Source organism: Panicum virgatum, chromosome 8N (assembly GCF_016808335.1).
Source record: "Panicum virgatum strain AP13 chromosome 8N, P.virgatum_v5, whole genome shotgun sequence".
Taxonomy (NCBI): domain Eukaryota; kingdom Viridiplantae; phylum Streptophyta; class Magnoliopsida; order Poales; family Poaceae; genus Panicum; species Panicum virgatum.
In genome coordinates, this window is record NC_053152.1 from 31,709,247 (window position 1) to 31,734,248 (window position 25,002).

Here is a 25,002-nt window from a genome sequence, read left to right on the forward strand (position 1 = left end):
CAAAGTCATCGTCGTCCAACGTTCCACAGCTTGGAGCCCAAAAGAAACAATCAATAGAGCCTCTCGTAGTGGGACAGACAACGCAACAACAAAACTTCGTTACATATTTGAAAGAAGCAAACCTGACGGCGGTGTCGGTGTTTACCGCCATGTCTGCTCAGGGATACCCTTAGCAGTAAGGTTTGTAGGTAGGGATTGACTGCTCTGGAACTTGATGGTACAAGGAACACAAAGATTTAGACAGGTTCGGGCCGCAAGTTGCGTAATACCCTACGTCCTATGTGGTTGTTTGTATTGCCTTAGGTGTTGATGATGTTTTGAGGGGGTCCCTACCCATCCTTATATATCCGGGGGGACAGAGTTATATGGAAAGTTCTAGCCGAGTACAGTTGGAGTCCTACTACAACACAATCAGATAGTTTCCTTTGTACTGCAGCTAGTTCTACGCCTATTCGGGTAGTTACAAGAGAGGTAAGGTACATCCATGAGCTATCCCTTACTCTAGAACATTCTATGCCTGTAAGCAGTCGCGCTGGCCTGGGTCTGATAGGAGGCTCAGATTGCAGGGGAAGAAGAGATTCCAAAGGCCGAAGTGGTCGTCAAATGGACATATGAGCTGGGCAAATCTCTTGTACCCCCGAAGTAGTGTCTATGCTTTCAACGCAAATGTATAAGCTGCATGAGCACTACATGCATGCGATGGCCGAATGCAACTTCATGCAGGTGCGCAAAGATTAAAGATGATGATTTCTTATGGGGGGAGACCATTATATGGATAAACTGGGAAGAAATTTACCAACTATTCCATCAGGAGGATCTCGACATCTCTATGGTCGGCTTGTGGGTTCTATAAGTATTTTACTCTCCTTACGTATTGTTTTGCATGATCTCAACACACTGATCCCTTGATTTATTCGGTATCATGTAGAATGGAGATACAAACTTGTAGGAGAAAGGGATACTCTCACCTCGGCTTCATCGACCCAATTACTTGTAACTGGAGGCTTCTACGTGACAATTCCAATGAGATATTCCAAAACTTGTTCAAGTACTTAAGCGTTCATCACAACAAGCACATGATATTGTTTCCTTACAACTTTGCGTGAGTGATTCCTACCGTCTAACTCTTTCTATTATGTATCATCGAATTGTTTAAACCCTAACTATTCCGTATAATCTTGCAGTGAACACTGGGTCCTAATTGTTATACTTGTCGACATTACCATGATGGTGGTTATGGAGTCATTAAGGAGATCTACAGAACAATATAGTGATCTTCTTAACATGATGAAAAAGTAATTCTACCACTACTCCCTCGATGACCGATACTTTGAATCACTTTGTTACTTGACTATAATTGTTCTAATGATGCACAGGGTTTGGAAATAATTCGCTAAAAATTATCCAGGTAAATTCAGCAAGGAATTGAAGATCAAGACAGATTTTGTGGTACGCACTTGGATGATTCTTTGCACGTTTCATTAGTTTTATTATATATTCATGTAAATACCTGATAATCTCTTTTCTCTTAAAGTGTATGAGGCAGAAACAAGGTACTAATTTATGCGCATACTATGTTTCCGAGAACATCCACGGTCTGGTAGGTCCTCAAAAGAACATGGCAGATTGGGAGGTCGAAGTAAGTAAAAAAACTTGTTAATATTTGAACTCGTATTGTAATTAGTCGAAATTAATTATCTCCATTTTCCATAGGTCGAGGAGATGCGCGATAAACTCATACCAGAGGAAAAGATTATGGCGATTCAAGAACAATTATCCGGATTTATTGTTGAACAAGTCCTCGATCCAAAAGACAAATTCTACTATGATGGACACTCTCACATTAACAATCGCAGCAAATATAATAATATATGCGTATATGTGTAATTAAGAACGAATATACCTATGTAAATATATATATGTGTGTGTATGTATGTATTATATATCTATTTATGAGTATGTATGTATGTATGTATTATATATATAAGCCCTCCAATAATATGTATATATATATATATATGTTTATATAATATTGGTCCTAGACATTTTTATATGTAAAGAAATTCACACATATAGATATATATACATATACATATACATATATATAAGTGAATTACTTTATATATGAAAACTATCTAGGACAAATATTATATATATATATATATATATATATATATATATATTAGTGGAGATCTTACCCACTGAATTCCAAAACATAAGTTTAATTGAAATACAAAAGTATAATTGAAATAGAAAAAGAATTAAGAAAAGAAAAATAGAAAAAAAGAACCTTTTGTCCCGATTGGTGGGTCCTTTATGTTCCGGTTGCTAGACCCGAGACAAAAGGGTAGGGTCTCTCTTTTGTCTCGGCCTGACGGTCCCGGTTGGGAAACCAGGACAACAGAGATTTCCCAACCAAGACAAATTAATGTTTATGTAGTAATGCTTACAGGGGAAGCTGATGATTTGTAAAGAAGGGAACTAATAACCACATCAATAAGAAGTGATAGATCTGGTTAATTCGCACCTTTCAGTTCCGTTAATCAACTTATAAAATAATGCAGACCTGTGAGGTTGTATCCGATAATATATAGTAGTTTTTGGCAGCTTTGTACTACAACAATAGGCATCGACGCAGAAATATTCACATTGTGCACACAGAAACACCTTCGACAGTAGTATTAAGCAAAACATCCCAGTGGTCAAAATAACAAGTGATTTCGTAAATCAGACTCTTGCAAGGATAGGATGGACCAAACTGACATCAACACCGAGGGATAGAACACACGGCATACAGCCATTCGCCTGATAACATCATTCTTATGATGAGACAAGCTGCGTAGTAATCAAGGTTTATCACTTTTATTCGCAGAAAAAAGGTTTAACACTATTTCAGAGGGTACAGCAATTTCTGCGGCAATACGGGAGTACTACAACTAAGAAATTATAGTAATTGATATTGAAACCGTTGCCCATGGCAATTCTGACACCATGTCAGTTGGGAAGGACACCTTCAGTGTTTATCAAATTTCGGGTCATGTGGAGGAGGCTGCCTTAATCTGGTTCAAACTTCAGTTAGTCCAAATCCAAAACAATGTATCGGAGCCGGGCACCTTGTAAATCCAATTCCAAGTCAGATATAGAATCACATTTTGGGGCTGCAAACAACGAAAATAAGCTATGTGAGTACCATGTGAATCGAGAACAAGAAAAAAAAAAGCAACAGCACCAATGGAAATCCAGAGCAATAATAAAAGCATAAAAGGAAGAACACTGGCATACCGTACCTTCTATGAGCAACTTCCGTCAGTCTGAAAAAAATTTAGTGAGACACTATTCCAAAAAAGCAGCATGACTCGCATTTCTGGGGCTGCAAATAATGAGAACAAGCTAGGTTAGTACAACATGAATCAAGAACAACAATAATAAAAGCCTAAAAGGAAGAACACTGGCATACCGTACCTTTTATGAGCAACTTCAGTCGGTCTGAAAAAATTTTAGGGAGACACTATTCCAAAAAAAACAGCAGGACTCACATTTCTGGGGCTGCAAATAACGAGAGCAAGCTAGGTTAGTGCAACATGAATCAAGAATAACAATAATAAAATCCTAAAAAGAAGAGCACTGGCACACCATACCTCCTATGAGAAACTTCAGTTACTCCGAACAATGTTAGTGAGAACCTAACAGTCAGCAGATTCACATTTTGGGCGCTGCAAGCAACAAAAATAAGCCATCTGAGCATGGGAGCAACCATTTATAGCAAGATATGCCTTGAAGGAAGAGTGCTACTATATACCAAACCTTTTATACTCTCATCAAAGATGATCGGGAAGCGGACAGGACGTCCTCCTTTGCGCTTCAAGTCCCGGTAAGAGTTCTTGACCTCTGAAGAGGGCAAGCAAAGACGGCGAACATCATCAGCAATCGCTTTCGGCAAGCCCTTAGACTCAGTCTTGCCAATACGATACATCCTTCTGATTATATCCCTTCGGTGTAATGCAATTGCGTTGTAATCCTTCACCAGTTGCTTTGTAGAGTGGTCCAGAGTCTTATAACCAGTCAAGTTGTCCCCAGTGACAGCATAGATCTCACTTTCCTATAAGGTTAGATAACAAAGTGAATTTAAGGGAAACTGTAGCTGAATTGAACGGATGAAACTGTATGCAAAGAATACACCACACTAGAGGACATGTAATACTTGACAAGGAAATACACATGCCAGATACGGCAATTAATAGGCAAGCCATATCAATTAAGGAAAAGGAAATGACAGCCAAACAAATTTTGTGCAATGGTCTACAACTCTACATGCCAATCAATTTACAAGGAAAATGCTATCATTTTGAAGAGAGAGCATCTCTTCCAGAAGAAGCAATCTTAACTTCGATAAGAAATATTACTTATTGAATCTTTTGTAGCTCTGGAGTAAAAGAAAGCTAATCACAAACCAATTTTCTAGCAGATAAATTTGGTTGACACGTTACTGAATTCTGATGAAAGCCTACCGCTTCCTCAAATTGCTGGAAGATGCAAATCAAAATCAAAATCATAGATGAATCTTCTTTACACTACACGCCCGGGTGAAATTATAGCACTAGAATCTACTTGGAGCAATTTATTACCCATCTGTGCACGATTTGACGGGAGAAAACAAATTCTTCAACTATGATTCTTTCAACCTAGCCGGGCTACCTAGAGGACATAAATGGCCTACTTGCTCCACTGAAAAAAGACCCTTCCCGGCCGAAAGAATGCCATCTGGATTGGAGCCTAAATCGCAAGAACCCAGATCAATGAACAAAGATCGAGCATCCCATTGTTATTGCACGGAAATCGGAGGGGAAAAGAAACCGGTAGGCGGGCAAGAACAAGCGGGTGCGAGACGGAGTGGAGGGGAGGACACATACTCTCATGTCGACTCCGGAAGGCAAAGGCTCTTCCACGGCGGCCGGGAACTCAAGCCAGAGCTCGACCGGCGCGGGGGCAGAGTTATCCTTCACGTCTCTCCAATCGTCCCAGGAACTAGGCGGCTTGCCCGTGGTGGCCATGGCGATTCGTCGGCGGAGCGTCGGCGACCTCTTTCTTGCTCGCTCTCCTTTTCTCGCGCCCCTCTTTTCGATCGGTGGTGGGGTGGGTTAGGGTTTCGCAAGCTGACCGGAGAGGACGACTCGTAACATTTTTATGCGCGGCGGCGACCGGAACGGGAGGGCCAGGGTGGTGGGAGCGATTGGGTAATTTGTTTTCTAAAATGTCCAAAACACCACCTTCTTTCGTTCTAAAATATTAGTCATTTTAATTTTTTATTTTATTAAATATATTTTTTGTTATATATCTACATATTAATATATCTAGATGTATAATAAAATTTATATCGGACCTTCAATCGAAGCAAACAACGGATGCCGGACTAGCCGTGCCGTAAGGGGGCTCCACACGGGACAGGGTCAAGACCCTCAAGTTATATCTACGTATTATTATATTTAGGTGGATAATAAAATCTATGTATCTAAAAAATCTAACAACTAATAATTTGGAATGAGGAGAGTATCTAATGCCCCCTTCTTCCACTTTTATAAAGGTGTACGCGCATATCAAAGTTCAAATTTTGCTATCTTTGACCAATGACTTGACTATTAATTTTTATTTTATAATGTAAATTTTATATGATTAGATTGGTGGAATTAAATATATTTTATAATAATTAATTATAAATGATATAATATACTATAAATGAATGATCAAAGTGTTATTTGAAAGATCGTGCTATGTTTTACTATGCTTTATAAAAGTGGAAAGAGGGAGTATTGCAAGTGGAAGGATGGAGTATGTAATGATTTGCATGTTAATGTCATAAAAATAGCCCACCCAATTCAACTAAATACAAGACCCATTCTTTAAAATGTGCTGGCATATTTGACAAACTTTTATTTTTCCAACAAAATTAGCGCTCTCTCACACACTGGCTCGCTCACTCACAAGATGGTCAAGATCATGCCTACGAGTATTGCTTCAATAAAAGTACTCCTCGGGCTTGGAGGTAGTGACACAGGGTGAAAACGGTGGGGGCACCTTCAAGTATGGAGTGCTGTGTGGAAGGATGGGTTCGGAGACTATAATATTTTAGATTTTTTTTGGAATGTTATGTGCGTGAAAAATGTGGGTTCAAAAAAAAATTCATGCATGCGCTCGTAGATAGCATCAAACTAAGAGTGACTTCTCTGCCTTTCACAGAATTCTTAGTTAATAAACTAAAATTTGAGCCAAGGATGGATTGATAGCGTGAACTTTTTTGGATTTAATTCAGATTTATTTGTTTGGGTTGAATTAAAATAGTTGCGCGTGTGTTGCTACAGGTAACAAAACTTATATTAATCTATGTATGAGAGTCATTCAAGTTTGTAAAATTTCTGCAAAATTGAACTCACACTACTACACAAAACATTTGTAGGAGTGTGTAAAAACGTATTTTAGAGGTGGGTGCCACACCCATCCCTAATTTTCACAGCTAAACGTATCATTTTTAGGGGCGGGTAAAGCGTCCGCCCCTAAAATTAATTTTTAGGGGCGGGTCATGGGCTCACCCGCCCCTACACATCAATTTGTAGGTGCGGGTGAGCCTATGACCCACCCCTACAAATCATTTTCCGAGACATGAAAAATTAGAAAAAAAATATGAAAACAGCAAAATAAAAAAATATCCCTGCTAACCGGCCACCGCAAGAAGCTCGACCCGCCTACCTCAAGACTCGCGCGAACTATTCTTACCACCACACTACGTAGCCACTTATGTCTCAATGGGGTATGTTATTCTTTTATATTAAATCTAAAATTGATTTGTAGGGGGCGGTTAATGCCCCCACTCGTCCCTACAAATGATTTTTGGGGACGGTGAATGCCCCCACCTACCCCTACAAATAATTTTTAATTTTATTGTAACAAAATATTTAATTAAAAAAAAGCAAAACACATAAAAATTGTGAATTTTTAGCATAAACCTATTGTGATCTACGTATAAATCCACTCCATTTGTAGCAACTGAAAAAATATCAAAACCATATTTCAACGTATAAAATCACTCACTATACTATCTCATACAACTCAAGGCTAATTTAATGGTTTTCACATTCATAATCACTTTATACACTGAAATATGTTTTTAATATTTTTCCTAGTTCTATAGATCATATTAGGCTTATGCTAAAGACTTCACCTGTTTTATATATTTTGCTATTTTTTGAATTAAACAAATTTCTAGAATAAAATTGAAAATTATTTGCAGGGGCGGATCCGGGGACGATCCACCCCTAAAAAATCATTTTTAGGTGCGGGTGAGGGGAGACCCATCCTTACAAATGGTATTTTTAGGGGTGGTTCACCCCCTCACCCACCCCTACAAATGGAGTCCATTTTTTGGGCGGTGAGGGGGTGACCCGCCCCTAAAATTATATTTTTAGGGGCGGGTCGATTGTCACAGTAATTCTGCTCTATTTGTAGCAACTGATTAAATTTTGATCCGCCCTTAAAAAAAATCGAGATGTTACTACAAATCATTTTTGCAATAGTGTCAAATATAGGGATACAAATTTGGAGATCTCCCCAATCTGAGCATCAAGCTAAAGTAGAACAGCTCACTGACTGAGCATCAATTTGAAGTGAACATAGTACGGGACATACTATTATTACAAAATTACAAAAGATTGTAATTTTCATACTGCACTACTGGAAAATCTATGTCTACCGAGTGTTTGTATATTTGCCGAAAGCATTTCTTCGGGCACTCGGCAATATGAGCGGATCTAGAGGATGGGCCGCAACATGAGCGGATCTAGAGAGTGGCCGGCGCTCCTGCTAGCCTGACGATGCCCATGGATTCGAGAATTCTAGACCTGCAAAGCTCTAGTGCGTAGAGTTTGTGTAAACTTGAGAGGAAATTAATTTTTTTCGGCCAAACAGTTCAATTTTAAATGCTGACTACCGAACGAACTCGGCCTGGGCCAACGCACACCACGCTTGGCCCAATCGTGCGCACCACCACCTGGCGACCCGACCCGACCCAACCGGACTGCTAAGGGCCCAACCCAGCACCGCTTGCACTCCCGCACACCCCTCTGCCCCACCCTTTCTTCACGCAAGGTCCCTGACAAAGGGGGCCCACTATCATCTTTCCCTTCTCCTACATTGTCACACCTCGCCCTCCACCGCCCACCGAGACACCCGTGCTCCGTCATAAGGGGGCATAACAGCCCGCGCTAGCACCCGCTCGCATAACCCACGCACACCTATGCCTCGCCTTGACCACCCCATATGTGACCGCCCAAAACCATAGACCGCGTGGGAAACCGTTTGATGGCCGCCACAACACCCTGCGCGCCCGCCAAGCCTGGTCGACCCTTGGCGTCCATGCCCCAAATCGAGCCAGGCCACCACCTATAAAAACCCACAGCAGCCGCCTCCTCGAACCCTAGATGACCTTGGAGCTGTTGCCCTAGTCCTGCCACCATCTCTACCCGAATGAGAGAGCGAGCATTCGGGTCTAGGGTGTAACACCCAAAATTTAAATTTTATTTGAATTCAATATTAATTTATTCAAATGGTATTTGTGTTTGAAAAAACAAACAAACTTTCTCTCCTTCCTTTTCAACCCAGCCCACCTCCTTCTCCCTCCCTCTTTTCTTTCCGGCGCGGCCCAAACAGGCGGCCTAGTCCATCCCACCTCCACTCCTCTCTCTGTCTCACTTCCAGGTGGGGCCCACCTAACGGCACCTTCTTCTACCTCCCACCATCTCACCTCCCCGCCGTGCCGAACGCCGCCAGCCGTCTCCCTTCTCGTGGCCACACGCTTCCCCTTCCTCTCCTCTGCAACCGTCGCCTTCAATGCTCGAGAACCGCCACCACACTCCCTTGCTTCTTCCCCTTCTCGTCGCTAACGGCCGCCCACCACCATCAGGGCCTTCATGGCCGGCCACCACTCAAGTGTCGCGCCCCCTCCGCTCATGGCCGCCCCACTCCCTTCCTCGGCCCATAAAAGGCACGCCCGAGCTCCCTTCGTCCCTTTTCGAGCTCCGCACCCCTCCCTGTGATCCTGTGTCTCACAGCACTGCCGCCTTTCCCGAGCTTGCCGCCACCGCTGCGCTTTGCTCGCCCCAAACCACCTCCGGAGATCCGCCATGAGGTGAGAAAGGTAATCTCCTCTGTTGCCCTCTCTTTCTCGCCCCATTGCGACCAGAATTGCTCGGCGGACCAAGGTCCGCCGAGCCAAGCTGTACTCCACCACGGCACACCTCCATCCCGGCCCTGCAGCACCTCGTCGACACCTTTAGCACGCGCGTCGTTACCTCCTCTTCCTCTTGGTCTTCTCCGCACGCGAGGCCAAGCACTGGATGGTCAGAACCGGCCAAATACGGCGACCCCATCCGCCTTTGCCGCCGAGCCCCATCACCCGGCCACCAACTCGCCACCCTGACGCCTCCATTGAGCTCGCCGAAGCCTCCTCTTCCTCCTCGGCACTTCTATGTCCGAACCAAGCACCGGAGCGCCGTTCTCGACCTACTCCGACGACCCGCCACCGCGGTTTGCTCACCGCCGGCGCATAGCGCCGCCGTCAGCACCGCCCGAGCTGCCTGCCCGCTTAGCCGAGCCGCTCAACCGAGCCGCCGCCAGAGCCGCTGAGCCGTGCCACTGCAGCCGATCTCTGCCATCGGATGGCAATCCAATGGATCACATCCACTCGAGACCCAAGTCAATTCCCCTCTTACCGGTCAACTCTTGGCTATTTTGCTAAAGAGACCCTATATTTCTTCAAAATCAACCCGCAGTACATTCTAGTTCAAAAGTAATTTCGAATAGGTCCTATTTCTTTTGTTTTAGCCCCTAATCTTTTATGTTTTTGAACCTGCCATACCTGGACTCAAGTTTTGTGCTCTGTATGTTTAACTAGAAACTTGCGCAGCGTTGCCACGCCCATCTTGACTACACCATTCGATTGGTGATATGTCGGTTCATAGCTTAAAATTTTGTGAGTTTGTTGGTGTTGAGGTGAGCGTGCTCTAGGTGCTAAGATATAAGAAGTCCAGCTGAAATCCACACAATTGGCGATCTAAATTATACATGCCTTCAAAAGATCATGCAGCAACATGAGCCAAGGAAAATGGTAAAACAGATAGAATTCATTAGCATATATATTTTTCGACATTACAGACATCATGTCATGCAAGGTAGTAGTAAAGAGTGTGTTTCATGTGATGAGCCACTTGCATTATCTCCAGCATGCTTTTTATGAATATTAGGGTGTAAAATGTTAAAAGATTACAAAGCTAACATTAAGTGAATTCAGAAAGTATCAATTTGAGGCAAATAGGCAATACAACTTATATCTTTTGAATTTGATCAAATAAAGCCAGCCGCTATACGGCTTTGAATTGCAACCTGTATTATGAATTTACAGGAGATTAAGCATTGCATAATCATGACTGTAATATTTACACCGGCAGTTGCAAATAAGTATTTCGATGTGGCTCAAATACTATGCTGTTTTTTAGCATTATCTGAAATATGACTTGCAAAAATGGAGAAGGATTGTTACTCATCAGGAAGAGATCATTTTGGTTATGGAGAATATCTTGGTAAAAACAGAAAAAGTCCTTGGTTATGTATTGAAATTTCAATTGACCCTAGTGCACTAATATTGGTTTATATCTTTTGATATGTCTCTTCCTTCTGAATCCATGTCTGATGAAGTTGTTGATGAGATTATGTCACATGCCAAAGAGATTTCAAGGCTTCCTGCCATCAGTCATAAACATCAGAACGAGCCTCTGCGCATCAGAACGAGCGCCGCTACGACAACAATGGCTACGGCGATGAGCAGCATCGCCGCGAGGCCGCCCGCCAGGCAATTAGGTAACCCGTGACCGCCGCGCTTCGGCCTGCAGCCTCCGGGCCTCCCGCAGCTCCGCCTCCGGTGTGCCCATGTTGCCCGCGACATGCCGCTCGACGTTGTCCAGTGGCGCGCCCTACGCCTTCACCAGCGCCGGCATGCCTAGGAAAACCTGCTACACCTCTAGGAGGCCGCGCTCTACCTGTGCCACCTCCCTCGTCACCTCCTGCTGCTTCTCACCACCGCCACCGGGGCGGACAACAGCGCCGTGTTGGAATCGTCCACGTTGGCGAGGAGGCAGTCGAGTTGCTCCTCGGTGGGCGCATCCCCGGTGATGGCAAGGTACCGTCGGCCACGTCCTCATGTCGCAGGGCGGAGACCTGGCGCCGGAGGGACTGGACGTACCCGCTGACATTGTTCCCGCAGCCGCGGAGCACTACTGCGGCCTGGACTGCAGGGACGGGGGCGGGCGCGCAACGGTTTATTGAGGCCAAGCGCTCCCAAAGGCGCCGCGCGGAGCTGAGGAGCCAGACGAGCGCGGCCTACTTGCTGGCGCTCCTGCCGCCGGAGCCGCATTCCTGGATGCCTCGTGAGCGGTCCGCAGCTGGGAGAGCTCGTCCCGCAGTGCGGTCGATTTGGGCCTTGGCCACGACCGCCTCATCCAGGAACGCATGGAGCTCTGGGTCCTCGTTGTCGGCGCCCCCCGGTCAACTGACGAAGCAAGGAATTTACGGTCTTTCCTACCACAGGTGGCGGCCAGCAATGCAGGCTACGGGTGCGAGGTGGGGGACAACCGCGCCGCTCTCGTGAAGGGTCGAGAAGCGAGGCCCCACATCAACGGCGAATGCAGGCGTGGCTTGAGATCCGTTGGTCGGGAAAAACAGACGACGTGGCTCAATGTCTGCTCAAAAATTTCACCAGTTTTAGGTCTTTAGAGATTACGTTCTAGTCCCTGGTTTCTTCAAAACTAGCCCCTGGAAGCTCTGTTTTATCGCAAACAAGTCCTTAGAACCTTGTTTTAGCCCTATCTTCTTCGTTTTAACTCCGATTTTAGCGATTCTCACGCTCACGCGATCCTTGAATCACGCTCTACATCTTTTTCAGCTTATTCAGTTCTGCTGACACTGTTTTTGTATTGTTTCTTATTTTGTGCATGTTTTTGCTTGTGTGATCGTGTAGACAACGTGCCGTCCGAGGGTGATCAAGAGCAAGTGAACGAGGAAGAACAACATCAATTTGGTGAGGAAGGGAAGTGGCCTTCCCCTCTGCATATTCTATTTAAGCCTATTAATATCATGTTAATTCAATTTAGTTTATTGTTGTATTGCATAAACGTGATGGGATAGCCACTAAGGATTTATCTAGTCTTTTTACCCAAGCCATGGAACACCCGCTATAATAATTTTGTTGGGTAGAATTGCTTAGATGCTTCATCTTGGGATGGTTATGATTATAATCTTTGCAATATTAAACATGACTTTATTTATGTTGTCATACTTATTTTAATTACAAGATCATGTTGTTTAATTGGAACATGGAGAACCACCCAAGAAAACCGTACAACCACAATACCACATAGCTGTTGTCTTGGTTGCTTAATTAGAAACACTAGATTGTGATGACCTTGCCGAAAGGGCAAGAGGGGAAGCATCGATGGGTATAGCCCGATCCTCTTGAAGCTTTGATTCGTGGTCCTTGATTTGATTCATGGTCCTTTTATGGCACATCCTCATTAGGGAGAGTTATGACAGCTTTGACTTAAAACCTTAGCGGGTTGTCATGAGCTGGTGAATCTTTATAAAGGCCTCATACTGAACCCCTTGCCAGACACCAAAGGAAGTGTTTAAGGGCCTTGCAAACCCGGGCGACACAGGGGAACACGAATTGTGGAGAAAGTGTACAACCTCTACAAAGTGTAAAACTGATATAATAGTCGTGATCACGGTCATGAGTGTTGGCGTTTCTTACGCTCAATAGAATATGGATTCCGCATGATCACAGAATCACCGCTGTAGCACTTCACCTTGGAGTATTCTAGGGTATCGTATATTTCCTTAGGGAAGCACTATGGTTAAAGAGTATCGAAGAATCGAATGACAAACTTTACTAGAGACATCGACCGACTAACTTAGTGGGGGTAAGCCTGATATGATAGGATAAGATAATGGCCAACGAGGACCGTCTGACATAGGAGACACTAATCTTTAGAGAGGTAGGCAGCTGGGAGGACAACGAGCGAGAAAGAGTCCTAAAACACTTCTAAACTATCGAGCTAGCCTCTCTAGACTAAACCTTGTTTATAACTAGTTATCAGGAACCTAGAGCTTACTTCGGCGGCTGGAAGAGGAAGGATTTCAGAAAGGGAGGAGAGGGGAGTCCAACGACAACCTGCAACTACTGCTATGAAAACATCCGAATGTGGTGGACTATGAGGGACGGACAAGGCTATCACCACCTGCCACCTACCACAACGGTACCGTGGGGTGGAACACACTTTCAAGCTAACACTGAGCTCAGACACCACGTCTACTCTTCGTGTTAGGATTTCTCTTGTAGCTAACAAGAGAAATCCCCTCAACCTAGGGAACTAACTTGAGCCTCCCTAGTCCGGGCGAGAAAACCCGTAAGGTAAGATCCTGATAAACAAGATAGGTACAAAGCCTAAACTAGAGGAATTACTTCCGCACACAAGTAAGATAACTTGAGAAGATAAATAAATGCGGAACGTAAAGCTGACTCGAAAAGATAAAGAAGATAACTTATATTTATAAATGTTAAAGGAAAAGATACAAGAGCTTATACCCGACTTTCGATGATGACTCCGGAACCCCGAGACAAGCTCGACTCGACTCTAACTCCTAGACTACCTAACCTACTCTAGAAACTAAGAATGAGAAGAGAGAACTCCTTTTGTGTGTCTCACAAGTGAGGATGGGGTCCTATTTATACTAGCTAGAGGTCGGTATTTGGCCGAGGCATCAGGTGTAAGCAAGAGGGTCGGTTGACGTAGCTTCCATGCGAAGATGAGCTCGAGACACTGCAAAGTGGGGCCGGTCGGCCTCCAGCCTGGGATTTCCTCCGTTTTGCGCCGACCTTCTCGTGGACGCTCCTGATCTTTTCTAGATGGCGGTGGATGGTTGCGTCGGTTTGAAGCTGAAATTTGTAGGCCAGCCGGCCTGGGTTTGGCCCATCTTGGCCTCCCGTTTCACTGACGCCTTGATCCAAGGGTGCATGAAGTCCATAGTGGTGCTCCGGGCCAAAAGATCTCGGTAAGTGCTGCAGGTGGGCTTTTCAATCCATGTGCTAGGCCTTTCAGTCCATTTAATTAGACCAACTTGCAATCCACGGTTTAGAGGTAATGTGAGCATGTCACTTCACTCCTGCACCAAGGACATGGCACAGTTAGTGGAGGTGCTAGGCCGACCAGCCCAGGTGAGGCTGGCCGGCCTGGGTTTGTCCCAGTTTCGGCTCATTTTTGGTATATTATCTCCTGAAAGCACAACTCATCCAAAACTTGTGAAACTTGTTAGAAATAAGTAAAATATGTATGGAACATGGTGTAAAGCTCATTTTATTCTCGAGAAGTTGACGGTCAAAATGGGAAATAATGGCCGTCAGCACCCCCCCCCCCAAGCTTAAACTTTTGCTCGTCCTCGAGCAAAGCTAAAGCAGAGGCTCGGTGGATCAGGAGTTGCATCAATGCTCTGTAGAAACCTTATGCACAACATAATACTCTAACCCATATGTACTTTGAATAAGTTGGCTCATACCTTGGTTTCTAGAGATGGGGCTTACTCGCATTTCATCCCTCGTCTTGGGCGGTTGAGAGACTGAACAACCTTTACCAAAATATTTCCAGCTTCCTGTTCAGGTTCCTATCTCGGAGTTTTGCAAGTTTGTCAAAAGTGGTTTAAGATTCCCCAATGGTGATCTCAAATCGCTCAAGGTGTATAATCCTCACCATAGTCGGAAATTTTGACCATCTTCTTCCTACTATAAGGCTGATATGTGGAGTTTTGGGTAGGAAGAGTGTAGCATACCTTGGTTGCCTGTGTTGCCGAGCCGAAGAGTGGTTCGCAAGAGGTTGGTACTTGATCAAATCCCGATCTTATGGGAGGTAAATGTTCAGGGGAGAGGGAGGAAATGGACTCACGCTTAGAACATTTCTGGTCTTTTTATTCGAGCTCCTTATTTCAACTCTCTTGAGTGGAGGTATGGGTCTTGTCTCTCTCTGTCTTTTTTTACTTTGCTTCTGCTCTAGTTTTTTTTTAAGAAGATGACCCATACTCCATGAGGATAGAGTTATTGAAAGGGAGCATTGCTTTAATAGACCATTCGAAATGGATAGGTTCACTATGGAGATTTTGGGTTTTGTCGTGAGGGGAATTGTCTGGTGAAGGTGGATATCAATACCCGAGGTAGGTAATTGATATGCCAGACATTTTGAGGCTAGCAAAACAATGGGTACGCAAAGGAGAAAGATCGGTAGATGACAAGTACCTTCCTCGAACAGACTCACCATTCGGCAAAGCTCAAAATAACTCAAGATAGCTTATATAGGTTAATATGATAAAATGTTATGGCTATGGGTAGGACATGTAAACCAAAGGGAATTCTTTACCATGTTTCATTTTAAAGAAATTCCGAGAAGTTCCCTACTAGAGCATGCAGTTTTATTCCGATTCGGGCTATCTCAAATCTCACAACAATTTAGACTTGGAAATCAAGCTCATGCTCCCACTCAAACCAGATTTTTGTGGAACTACTTATGTGCCAACTAGTTCAAGTACTAGGAGAGTAAAAAGTTGTAAATAAGGCTCTTGCAAATCATAGACAGAGCAACTATTCATCATTTCCATGATAAGAGCTTACATGAATTTCCACACATAAAAGCTGGGAGTTTTATTCAAAGCATGAAACATTTTTTTTGTGCTTCAATTTATTTATTTTGTTTTTGTTTTTATTTTATTTTATACTTTTACTTTTTTTTAGTTTTTGAATGACTATTTTTTGTTTTGTTTTAGGACACAAGACGAAAGGATATGTCGGATGACTTACCTGAATACATCAGCACCCCCCCAAGCTTGAATGAAGCTCAGTAGGTCTGCTATCTTGGCCGATTTTTTTATATGCAGTGTAAAATGAAAAGAATGCATTTGAGAAAACTTAAACATGCCATGATGTGAAAGGGAAAACTATGCAAAAATATAAACTATCCTATATGCAAATACAAGAATGGATAACTACCACGTACCTTGTGGTAAGGGCCCGAGTTTCTCGTCCTGAGCAAGACTATCCATACTTTGGGTTTGGTCGTCGTCACCTAATGGAGACATTGGTGGCAACGCTTTCTTCTGCTACACCTTCTGTGTAGGCAGAGTTACTTCGATCTCTTTCTTCCCAAATTCCAAAAAATTCTTACGTTGGATATTCCGCTTCGCGTTCCGTTGGTTATACACCTTAATCTCCTCTCGAGTTCGAAGATTCTCCACGAATTTGATGAGGGAATATGGCTTCTCCAGCTCTTTCACGGATTTCTTTTGGTTGAAACTTTTGATCTATGAGCATTTGTCATCCTTTGGTCTGAAACCGAATCTCTCCTTCTGCCCATTGATGTTGAGTTGGATTACTCCAACTCCCGCATCAATGTGTGCAGTTGTCATGCTCAAGAATGGCCTCCCCAATATGAGAGGGATCGTAGTGTCGACCTCCATGTCGAGAATGTCAAAATCAACGGGGACGAATAAATTCTATATTTTCACCGGAATATCCTCAGTGATCCCCGCAGGATGATGAATTGATTGGTCTACTAGTTGCAAACACAAGGCAGTAGGAGCAAGCGCACAATGGTTAAGTTTATCATAAATTACTTTTGGCATGACGTTGATGCTTGCTCGTAGATCGCAAAGAGCGTGCTTAAAGTGTTGAGCTCCGATGGAACATGTGATAGTGGGGGCATCCTAGTTTCTTCTTCTTCTCCAGGAGAGGATTGAGTATAGCTGTGCTACACTCATCCGTAAGCTGCACGACCTCGGTGGTCGGTAGGACCCTCTTATTGCCAAGGATATCTTTGAGATACTTGGCATACATGAGAACCTGCATAGTATCAAGAAGTGGTATGTTGCCATCAAACTTCTTAGTTACCTCAATGAACTTGCCGAATCGCTCGTCGGCCACCGGCCTCCTTCTCCGCTCTAGAAATGGTAAGGCGGTTGTATTGTGACAGTCCCGTGAAGTTATAGGGGGTTCCACGGGATCTTCCTGGGTAGCAATGGTGTTGGATTCTTTGGCCTCCTCCAGCACCTCGTCTTCAGCATCGGTATTCCTGGCGGTTACGGTCTTCCACCGTGTACCTGCATCCTGCGGAAGAGGTGGTTTCTGTGCGGATTGTCTTGCCCGCACAACTACCGCACTCACACTTTCTTTTGGGGACACTTCCGGTAGCCCGGATAGCTTCCCTGTGTCATGGTTAAGGCAGGATGGTATACCTGCATCCTGCGGAAGATGTGGTTTCTGTGCGGATTACCTTGCCCGCATAGCTACCGCACTCACACTTTCTTTCGGGGTCACTTCCGGTTGCCCGGATAGCTTCCCCATGTCATGGTTAAGGCAGGATGAGGCCAGTTGAGTTACTTTGGTTTCTATCAATTTGTTGAAACTCAACTGTTGTTTAATAACAGAGTTTAGCCCTTCTAGTTGCATAGCCAAAGACTCAAGAATTTTATCATTAGCAAGAAATTTCTCACTAATGTTGTCATTCATTTGTTTTTGGCCGTTCATGAAGTCTTTAAGCGAGGGCTGAAAACTATTATTAAAATTATTACCTTGCTGTTGGCCGAAGGGGAGGTCGGGCTTAGAATTCCAACCTTGCTGAGGACAACAGTCTGAGTCATTGGGAGTGTTGTTCCCAATGGAATTTTCGTCCTCTTGAGTGAATGGGCAAGATTTGCCTGAGTGTCTAGTATTGCCACATTTCTCACATGTCATCTGAGACTCCATAGTCTGGTTAACCTCCTAGTGTGGAGATTCCAGCTTTTTCATGAGAATATCCATCTTGGCTGCCAGCATATTGACACTGTCGATTTCATGTATTCCTTTTGCATGGGTCGGCTACCTATGTCCCTTCCAACTCTGGTTGGAAGCAATCTTGTCAATGAGAACTTTAGCTACTGTAACATTGAGAAAGAGGAATGCTCCTCCCACTGCTGCGTCCATGTGATCTTGCGATCGCTGGTTCAGGCCATGGAAGAAGTTCTGAATGATAAGCCATTCTTCCATGCCGTGGTGTGGTCATGCTGCAATGTATTCCTGAAGACGTTCCCAGGCTTCCGGGACTGTCTCGTCCTGGAGTTGTTCAAAACTAGAAATCCTGTTCCGAAGGGCATTGGTTTTGCCCACCGGAAAGTACTTGACCAGAAAAGCATTGGAGCACACATCCCAAGTGTCGAACGCGTCCTTGTAGGTGTACAACCACCTCCTTGATTTCCCAAGCAAAGAGAATGGGAACAGTCGAAGACGAACATTATCCATCGTAGTGTCTTTTGGATTGATTATGCTACTCACTTCCATAAAATTCTGTAGATGAGCATGGGCATCCTCTGATGCCTTTTCGTAGAAGGGACTTGCTTGAACCATGTTGACAAGCCCAGCCTTTATCTCAAAGCCATCAGTGCCTTGGTTATTGTTCTGAGCCATGGGTATTGAGGCTAGTGTTGTCAAACCTTGATCCTAAGAAAATTTCTTCTGGTAGGACGACTATGCGTCAAACAATTCACCCAATTCTTTCTGGATCTGAGTTGAAGTGATATGGTAGATCGAATTTGATCCTGCACTGCTCTGCAGAAATCACAAAGATACCGAGAGCAATGGTAATCCCGCTAAAATTAGTCGTGACAAACTAGTAAATTTTATCAAACTATTCAACGAAATCTTTAGCCAATTGCTTCCCGGCAACGGCGCCAGAAATGCTTGTTGGCGTTTCTTACGCTCAATAGAATATGGATTCCGCATGATCACAGAATCACCACTGTAGCACTTCACCTTGGAGTATTCCAGGGTATCGTATATTTTCTCAGGGAAGCATTATGGTTAAAGAGTATCGAAGAATCGAATGACAAACTTTACTAGAGATATCAACCGACTAACTTAGTGGGGGTAAGCCTGATAAGATAGAATAAGATATTGGCCAACGATGACCGTATGACACAGGAGACTCTAATCCTTAGAGAGGTAAGCAGCTGGGAGGACAACGAGCGAGAAGACTACTAAAACACTTCTAAACTATCGAGATAGCCTCTCTAGAGTAAACTTGTTTCTAACTAGTTATCGGGAACCTAGAGCTTATTTCGGCGGCTGGAAGAGGAAGGACATTAGAAAGGGATGAGAGGGGAGTACAATGACAACCTGCAACTACTACTATAAAAACACCCGAACGTGGTGGACTACAAGGGACGGACAAGGCTGTCACCACCTGCCGCCTACCACAACGGTACTGTGGGGTGGAACACACTTTCTAGCTAACACTGAGCTCAGACACCATGTCTGCTTTCGGTGTTAGGATTACTCTTGTAGCTAACAAGAGAAATCCCCCTCAACCTAGGGAACTAACTTGAGCCTCCCTAGTCCAGGCGAGAAAACCCGTAAGGTAAGATCCCGATAAACAAGATAGGTACAAAGTCTAAACTAGAGGAATTACTTCCGCACACAAGTAAGATAACTTGAGAAGATAAATAAATACGGAATGTAAAGCTGACTCGAAAAGATAAAGAAGATAACTTATATTGATAAATGTCAAAGGAAAAGATACAAGAGCTTATACCCGACTTCCGATGATGACTCCGGAATCCCGAGACAAGCTCGACTCGACTCTAACTCCCAGACTACCTAACCTACTCTAGAAACTAAGAATGAGAAGAGAGAACTCCTTTTGTGTGTGTCTCACAAGTGAGGATGGGGGCCTATTCATACTAGCTAGAGGTCGGTATTTGGCCGAGGCGTCAGGTGTAAGCAAGAGGGTCGGTTGATGTAGCTTCCACGCGAAGATGAGCTCAAGACTCTGTAAAGTGGGGCTGGCTGACCTCCCCTAGGCCGGCCGGCCTGGGATTTCCTCTATTTCGCGCCGACCTTCTCGTGGATGCTCCTGGTCTTCTCTAGATGGCGGTGGATGGTAGCGTCGGTTTGAAGCTGAAATTTGTAGGCCGGCCGGTCTCTCCATGGCCGGCCGACCTGGGTTTGACCCCATCTCGGACTCCTGTTTCACCGACATCTTGATCCAAGGGTGCATGAAGTCCATAGTGGTTCTCCCGGCCAAAAGATCTCGGTAAGTGCTGCAGGTGAGCTTTCCAATCCATCTGCTAGGCCTTTCGGTCCATTTAATCAAACCAACTTGCAATCTATGGTTTAGAGGTAATGTGAGCGTGTCACTTCACTCCTGGACCGAAGACGTGGCATAGTTAGTGGAGGTGCTAGGCCAGCCGGCCTAGGTGAGGCCGGCCGGCCTGGGTTTTTCCCAGTTTCGATTCATTTTTAGTATATTATCTCCTGAAAGCACAACTCATCCAAAACTTGTGGAACTTGTTAGAAATAAGAAAAATATTTATGGAATATGGTGTAAAGCTCATTTTATTCCCGAGAAGTTGACGGTCAAAATGGGAAATAATGGCCGTCAACAATGAGCAGTTTGGACCCTCACATGATAATTGAACTTGAAGAATAATTTAATAGTGATTTTTGGTTGCATAATATTGGATCCTTTGTGATCTTATGCTTAAGTGGGTTGCTATAAACTTATACCTAGTAATTAGGTTTTTGCTAATAAAATTTGACCAACTAAAATGCTATCTGCTTTAACCCTTAGGCTTTCCTTGATGGCCTTGCATCTTCCCCCACTTGCTGAGTACCAACAATAAGTGTACTCACCCTTGCCTAATTGCTATTCAAAAGAGAACAATGAAGTGGAGTACTTCAATGACTTTGAGAAGTTCTAGGAGCGTTCACCAGTCAAAATTCATGTGGGAGTTGATGAAGCATGGTTGAAGATCTCGTATAGGCTATTCGGTGAAACATTTAAGACCTTCGAGCCTATTTATCGGAGTGTGTAATAAAGTACTTATTCCCTTTTGTTTACGTTGTTGAACATTGCCTTTGACATATTCACTGAGGACGTCTTCCATATGTGTGAATTTGATCCTGGCGCACATATGTGATACATCTGGTCTTCTATTCGAAACTGGGTGTGACATAGGGATTCGGGGTCCCTAGCGGGCCCACTTAATAATAAAACAGAACCAAGCTAAGGCAGTTCCTTAGCAAAGCGCTCCATCCTTATGGGTCGCAACTCCATTTGGTCGGAGAAGCAAGGCTCATCACCTGAAACCCAGGGGCGTTCGGATTGAAGGTCCGTACCGAACTCCCAACTGAGTGCTCCGAATGAACTCCGCCGAGCACGTGGCCATATCTCCAACCAAGGGGACAAGGGTCGGCCGAACACAGTGCACCGGTGGGCCCACAAGCGGGTGTGGTGGATAAGGACCAACGACCCAGTCAAAACAGTTATAATTGTGCTTCCCATTACCGCAATAGGGAACACTATTCTACCTTCCCGTCCTCGAGCATGGGCGGGGTAGCGTGCTATCATCTCAAATGCCACTAGCATGACATCATCATGGGCATACCGTAGACACACCACCACGACAGTGGACTAATGGGGCATGGCCTCAAGGGACATCCACACCGTACCCATCAACGAAAGGACCGCTCCGACTGAAGAGGCATGACGTATAGGTACGACCACCCCATCACGAAGGACGAGGATGGTGGCCGCCCATATTCTCCAACTGACAAGTTTGACAACCCCCGACTAGCGGAGTTGGAAGCCCCCACCGATTGATAGAGCCTGTAGTCCTATCCCTTCCACGATCTTTCACTAGTTTTCTCTATAAGGAGCCTCCCCAGGACTATAAAATGGAGGGTCCTCCGCATAGGAAGACAAACATTCTGAGACACTCCTAGAGGTTCAGACTCTTAAGCATTCATATTCACTCGTGAGCTTGTAACTCCCCAACTTTCTTGAGAACCTAGGCTCGAGCAATACAAACAGGTAACCCCCGACTAGTCATAGGGCATTCAAGTCTGACCCAGTATACATCTTGAGTTATTGTGTGCTAGGTCATATCCGATCCTAACGCATGACACACTGAAAGGATCTCGATAGCCGCCTAGAGGGGGGGTGAATAGGCGTTTGAATAAATTCTGCAAGTTACAACAATTTGTTTCCTGAAGTTCAGATTCACCACTGTGAATCCCACATCTCCATTGAGGTGCTCGTTGGGCGTGTGTCCATCAACTCAATCCCTTGAGCTAGGTCTCTTTCAACCTTTCCTCATTTCCACTATCTTGATCCTTTCCATTAAGGGGGCAAGATCATGCCCGCACAAACTTGTCGATGCTCACCATACGGATGGGAGCTAGCCGGCGACTCCTAGGCGTCTACGAGGAGAACCACCAAGAGTAACAAATGCCACAAACATTTTTTGACGGAACCAAGAGTGCTCAACTTATGGATGCTCTCTGCAGCTCAAATCTGAGCTCTCACAATGCTCAATTTGCTCACACATGCTCAATCTCTAAACCCAACTAAAAGATAAGCAACAAATTGCAACAATTTACAAAGAGTGTCGGGGAGAGCTTGTTGGTCAAGAAAATACTTTAGGAAGCTCAAGAATAGCCAGAAAACCAGCAGCCCATGAAAGAGAGGGCCAAGGGGTCTAAATACCCAACTTCCTAAAACTACCCTTTTGAGCTGTCAGTGCAGACTGGTCAGACCGGCCTGGCTAAAACTAGCTGTTAGCCCTAGGACCGGTCAGACCGGTCTGGGCCAGAACACTGTTGTACCTTCCCAGACCGGTCAAACCGATTAGGGTCAGAGGAGCTCGAACCCAAGTTAAGATTTCTCACTTGTTCCACCAATCAAACACTTGATCATCCAAACAGCACAAAGTTAGTTCACAGGGGTTTTCTCTCAGGATCCTCACTTGAGTGAACTATGAAAACTTTTGACCATGTCAATCAACTAATTTTGCATCCCTCTTGATAGCACGAGACACCTATACTCATGATTAAATATAAATCACTCTTCAATAACTTGAGCTCTGAAACACTTCAGCTTTACCATACTTTGACTTTGTTAACCTTGGGACTTCAACATTGCATCTTCTTCTTTTGATCTACTTGAGCTAGTGACTTAGAATTCCCATCACTTTTGCAAATCTATCCTTGGAATCTTCTAGTTACTCCAAAAAGTATTTGACGAATTGCATTGCTTCTCTCCACACGGTTTAAATATGGTACTTTGAACACCCCACGGATAATAGCCACTTCACCCTAGCAATTCGCTTCATAGTAAGATGTCTCTTCATCAAAGCTTGCTTAGTCACTTGTACTAGTCATTTCAGTTGTTTTCTTCACCACTTACCTTCACCTCATTGAATTAAGCTTTGCACATCAACAATGAGTTCCACTTTCATTCTCATATCTTTATATTTTTGTCTTGCGTTGTAATAAAAAACGTTTGATCTTTTAGACAAAGAACTATTCATTATGTCGAGCCATAATTAGAAACCATCTTTGATCATTGCATGAACCCTTGTTTATATTTTCCTTCACAATATGCTTCACTTTCAACAATATTTCCCTTTCATTTGATTCTTCATTATATTAGTGAATGACAATAATTCTTTTACAAATGAATCCCTGCTCATGATATCTTCAACAAAAGTATTAGTCCTTTAATCATGTTGTCATTCAACTCACCAAAACCCATCAGGAGCCTAGATGCAGTTTCAATGTCCTAAGACTCATGAGAGCAAATTTTTGAAACATTTTTGAAACAAAGTTTCTCGGATATTTCTTTTTATTGTAAAAGTGTTTTAGAAAAAACTAGTAGGCACATTATTTCTAGACAAATTGGTCGTCATCTTCTCGAGAGAGAAAATGTTCCTTCTATTTTTTTTGAAATGAACCAGGAAGAAGAGATGACGATAATATTAGTATGCCCACACTAGACACAAAAAATAACAACAACACCAGCCGGTTGGGTTGGAACATTAACACATCCGCAGAACACGACACAACATCAACCGACTGAATTGGGACAACAACACAGCTGCGAACTCAATTCGACTCAACACCTAAACACCACAACCTAGGATAAACGCTGACAAGTAGGCCTCATCACAAACGCTGTCGTCCGCGACGATGTCCTAAACCAACCAGCTGCTACCATGCAGGGCTGAGAAGCTCTCTAGAAAAAAAAATGCATATTAAAAGTTAATTGGAAGGGTACCATTGTAACTTTTAAAAATTGGAGATATACCACTATAATTTCTAATATTGGAGATATGCTACTCTTATACATCTTTCAACACTTTGGACCCACCCGCAAGGTACGTATCCCTATTGCTTTTCGTATGGACCGTATTGCCTGTCTCTTGTACGTCACTCATCTCTTCTGTACGTCGTTGCCCTAGGTGCCGCCGCCCGAGACCTTTCCGCCGCCCGGCACCTTGCTACGGGCTGCCCCCTGCCGCGCCGCGTAGGCCACTGCCTCCCCTGCCGCGCAGGGCACTGCCGCATGGCGCAGGGCAGCCGCGCAGGCCAAAGCGCCCCTGCCGCAGGGTCGCTGCCTGCCGCGCCTACAGCGGTCGTAGCAAGCGCCTGCAGCCGTGGCAGGTTGCTGCCGCCGCCCCCCATCACAAGCAAGGCAGCAAGGTCGCCGCGCACTCCAAGTTTCTCGATAGTGGTTGTGCACTTGTTGCTCTGTTTTTCTAGGAGTCGCCGTAGTACTACGCCAGTGCGCCACTACTCACCGCGAAAGGCGATTCCCAGCCAAACTCGAACCCCCCTAACATGCCATCCAGCACAAGGGTAAAAGTGTCTTTCTCTACCTCGGTTAGCCACTGTTAGCCTCCATCCCGTCCAGAAGGGCACACGAGTAAAAGAAAATTCACGTGAAAGTATACCGATTCGATATTTTTTTGGGTATAGAGGTAGCCACCAACTTTAATAAAGATATACAGGAAAAGAGATCGGGTCGTTTGGGCCTGGGCAAGTTGGGCCCCTATGCA

General features: G+C 44.4%; 1 long non-coding RNA gene and 1 other non-coding gene across 2 annotated transcripts; one reads left to right on the forward strand and one right to left on the reverse strand.

Moving 5' to 3' along the window:
• Nucleotides 1–2,840: 2,840 nt before the first annotated feature.
• Nucleotides 2,841–5,197, reverse strand: LOC120686219. The gene is made up of 6 exons (XR_005680038.1): nucleotides 4,911–5,197; nucleotides 3,805–4,099; nucleotides 3,639–3,713; nucleotides 3,463–3,546; nucleotides 3,288–3,370; nucleotides 2,841–3,158 (listed from the first exon to the last, which is right to left on the reverse strand). It is a non-coding gene; the product is annotated as an uncharacterized LOC120686219 (long non-coding RNA).
• Nucleotides 5,198–18,155: 12,958 nt separating this feature from the next.
• LOC120687056 lies at nucleotides 18,156–18,262 on the forward strand. Its single transcript, XR_005680557.1, has one exon. It is a non-coding gene; the product is annotated as a small nucleolar RNA R71 (small nucleolar RNA).
• Nucleotides 18,263–25,002: the final 6,740 nt, after the last annotated feature.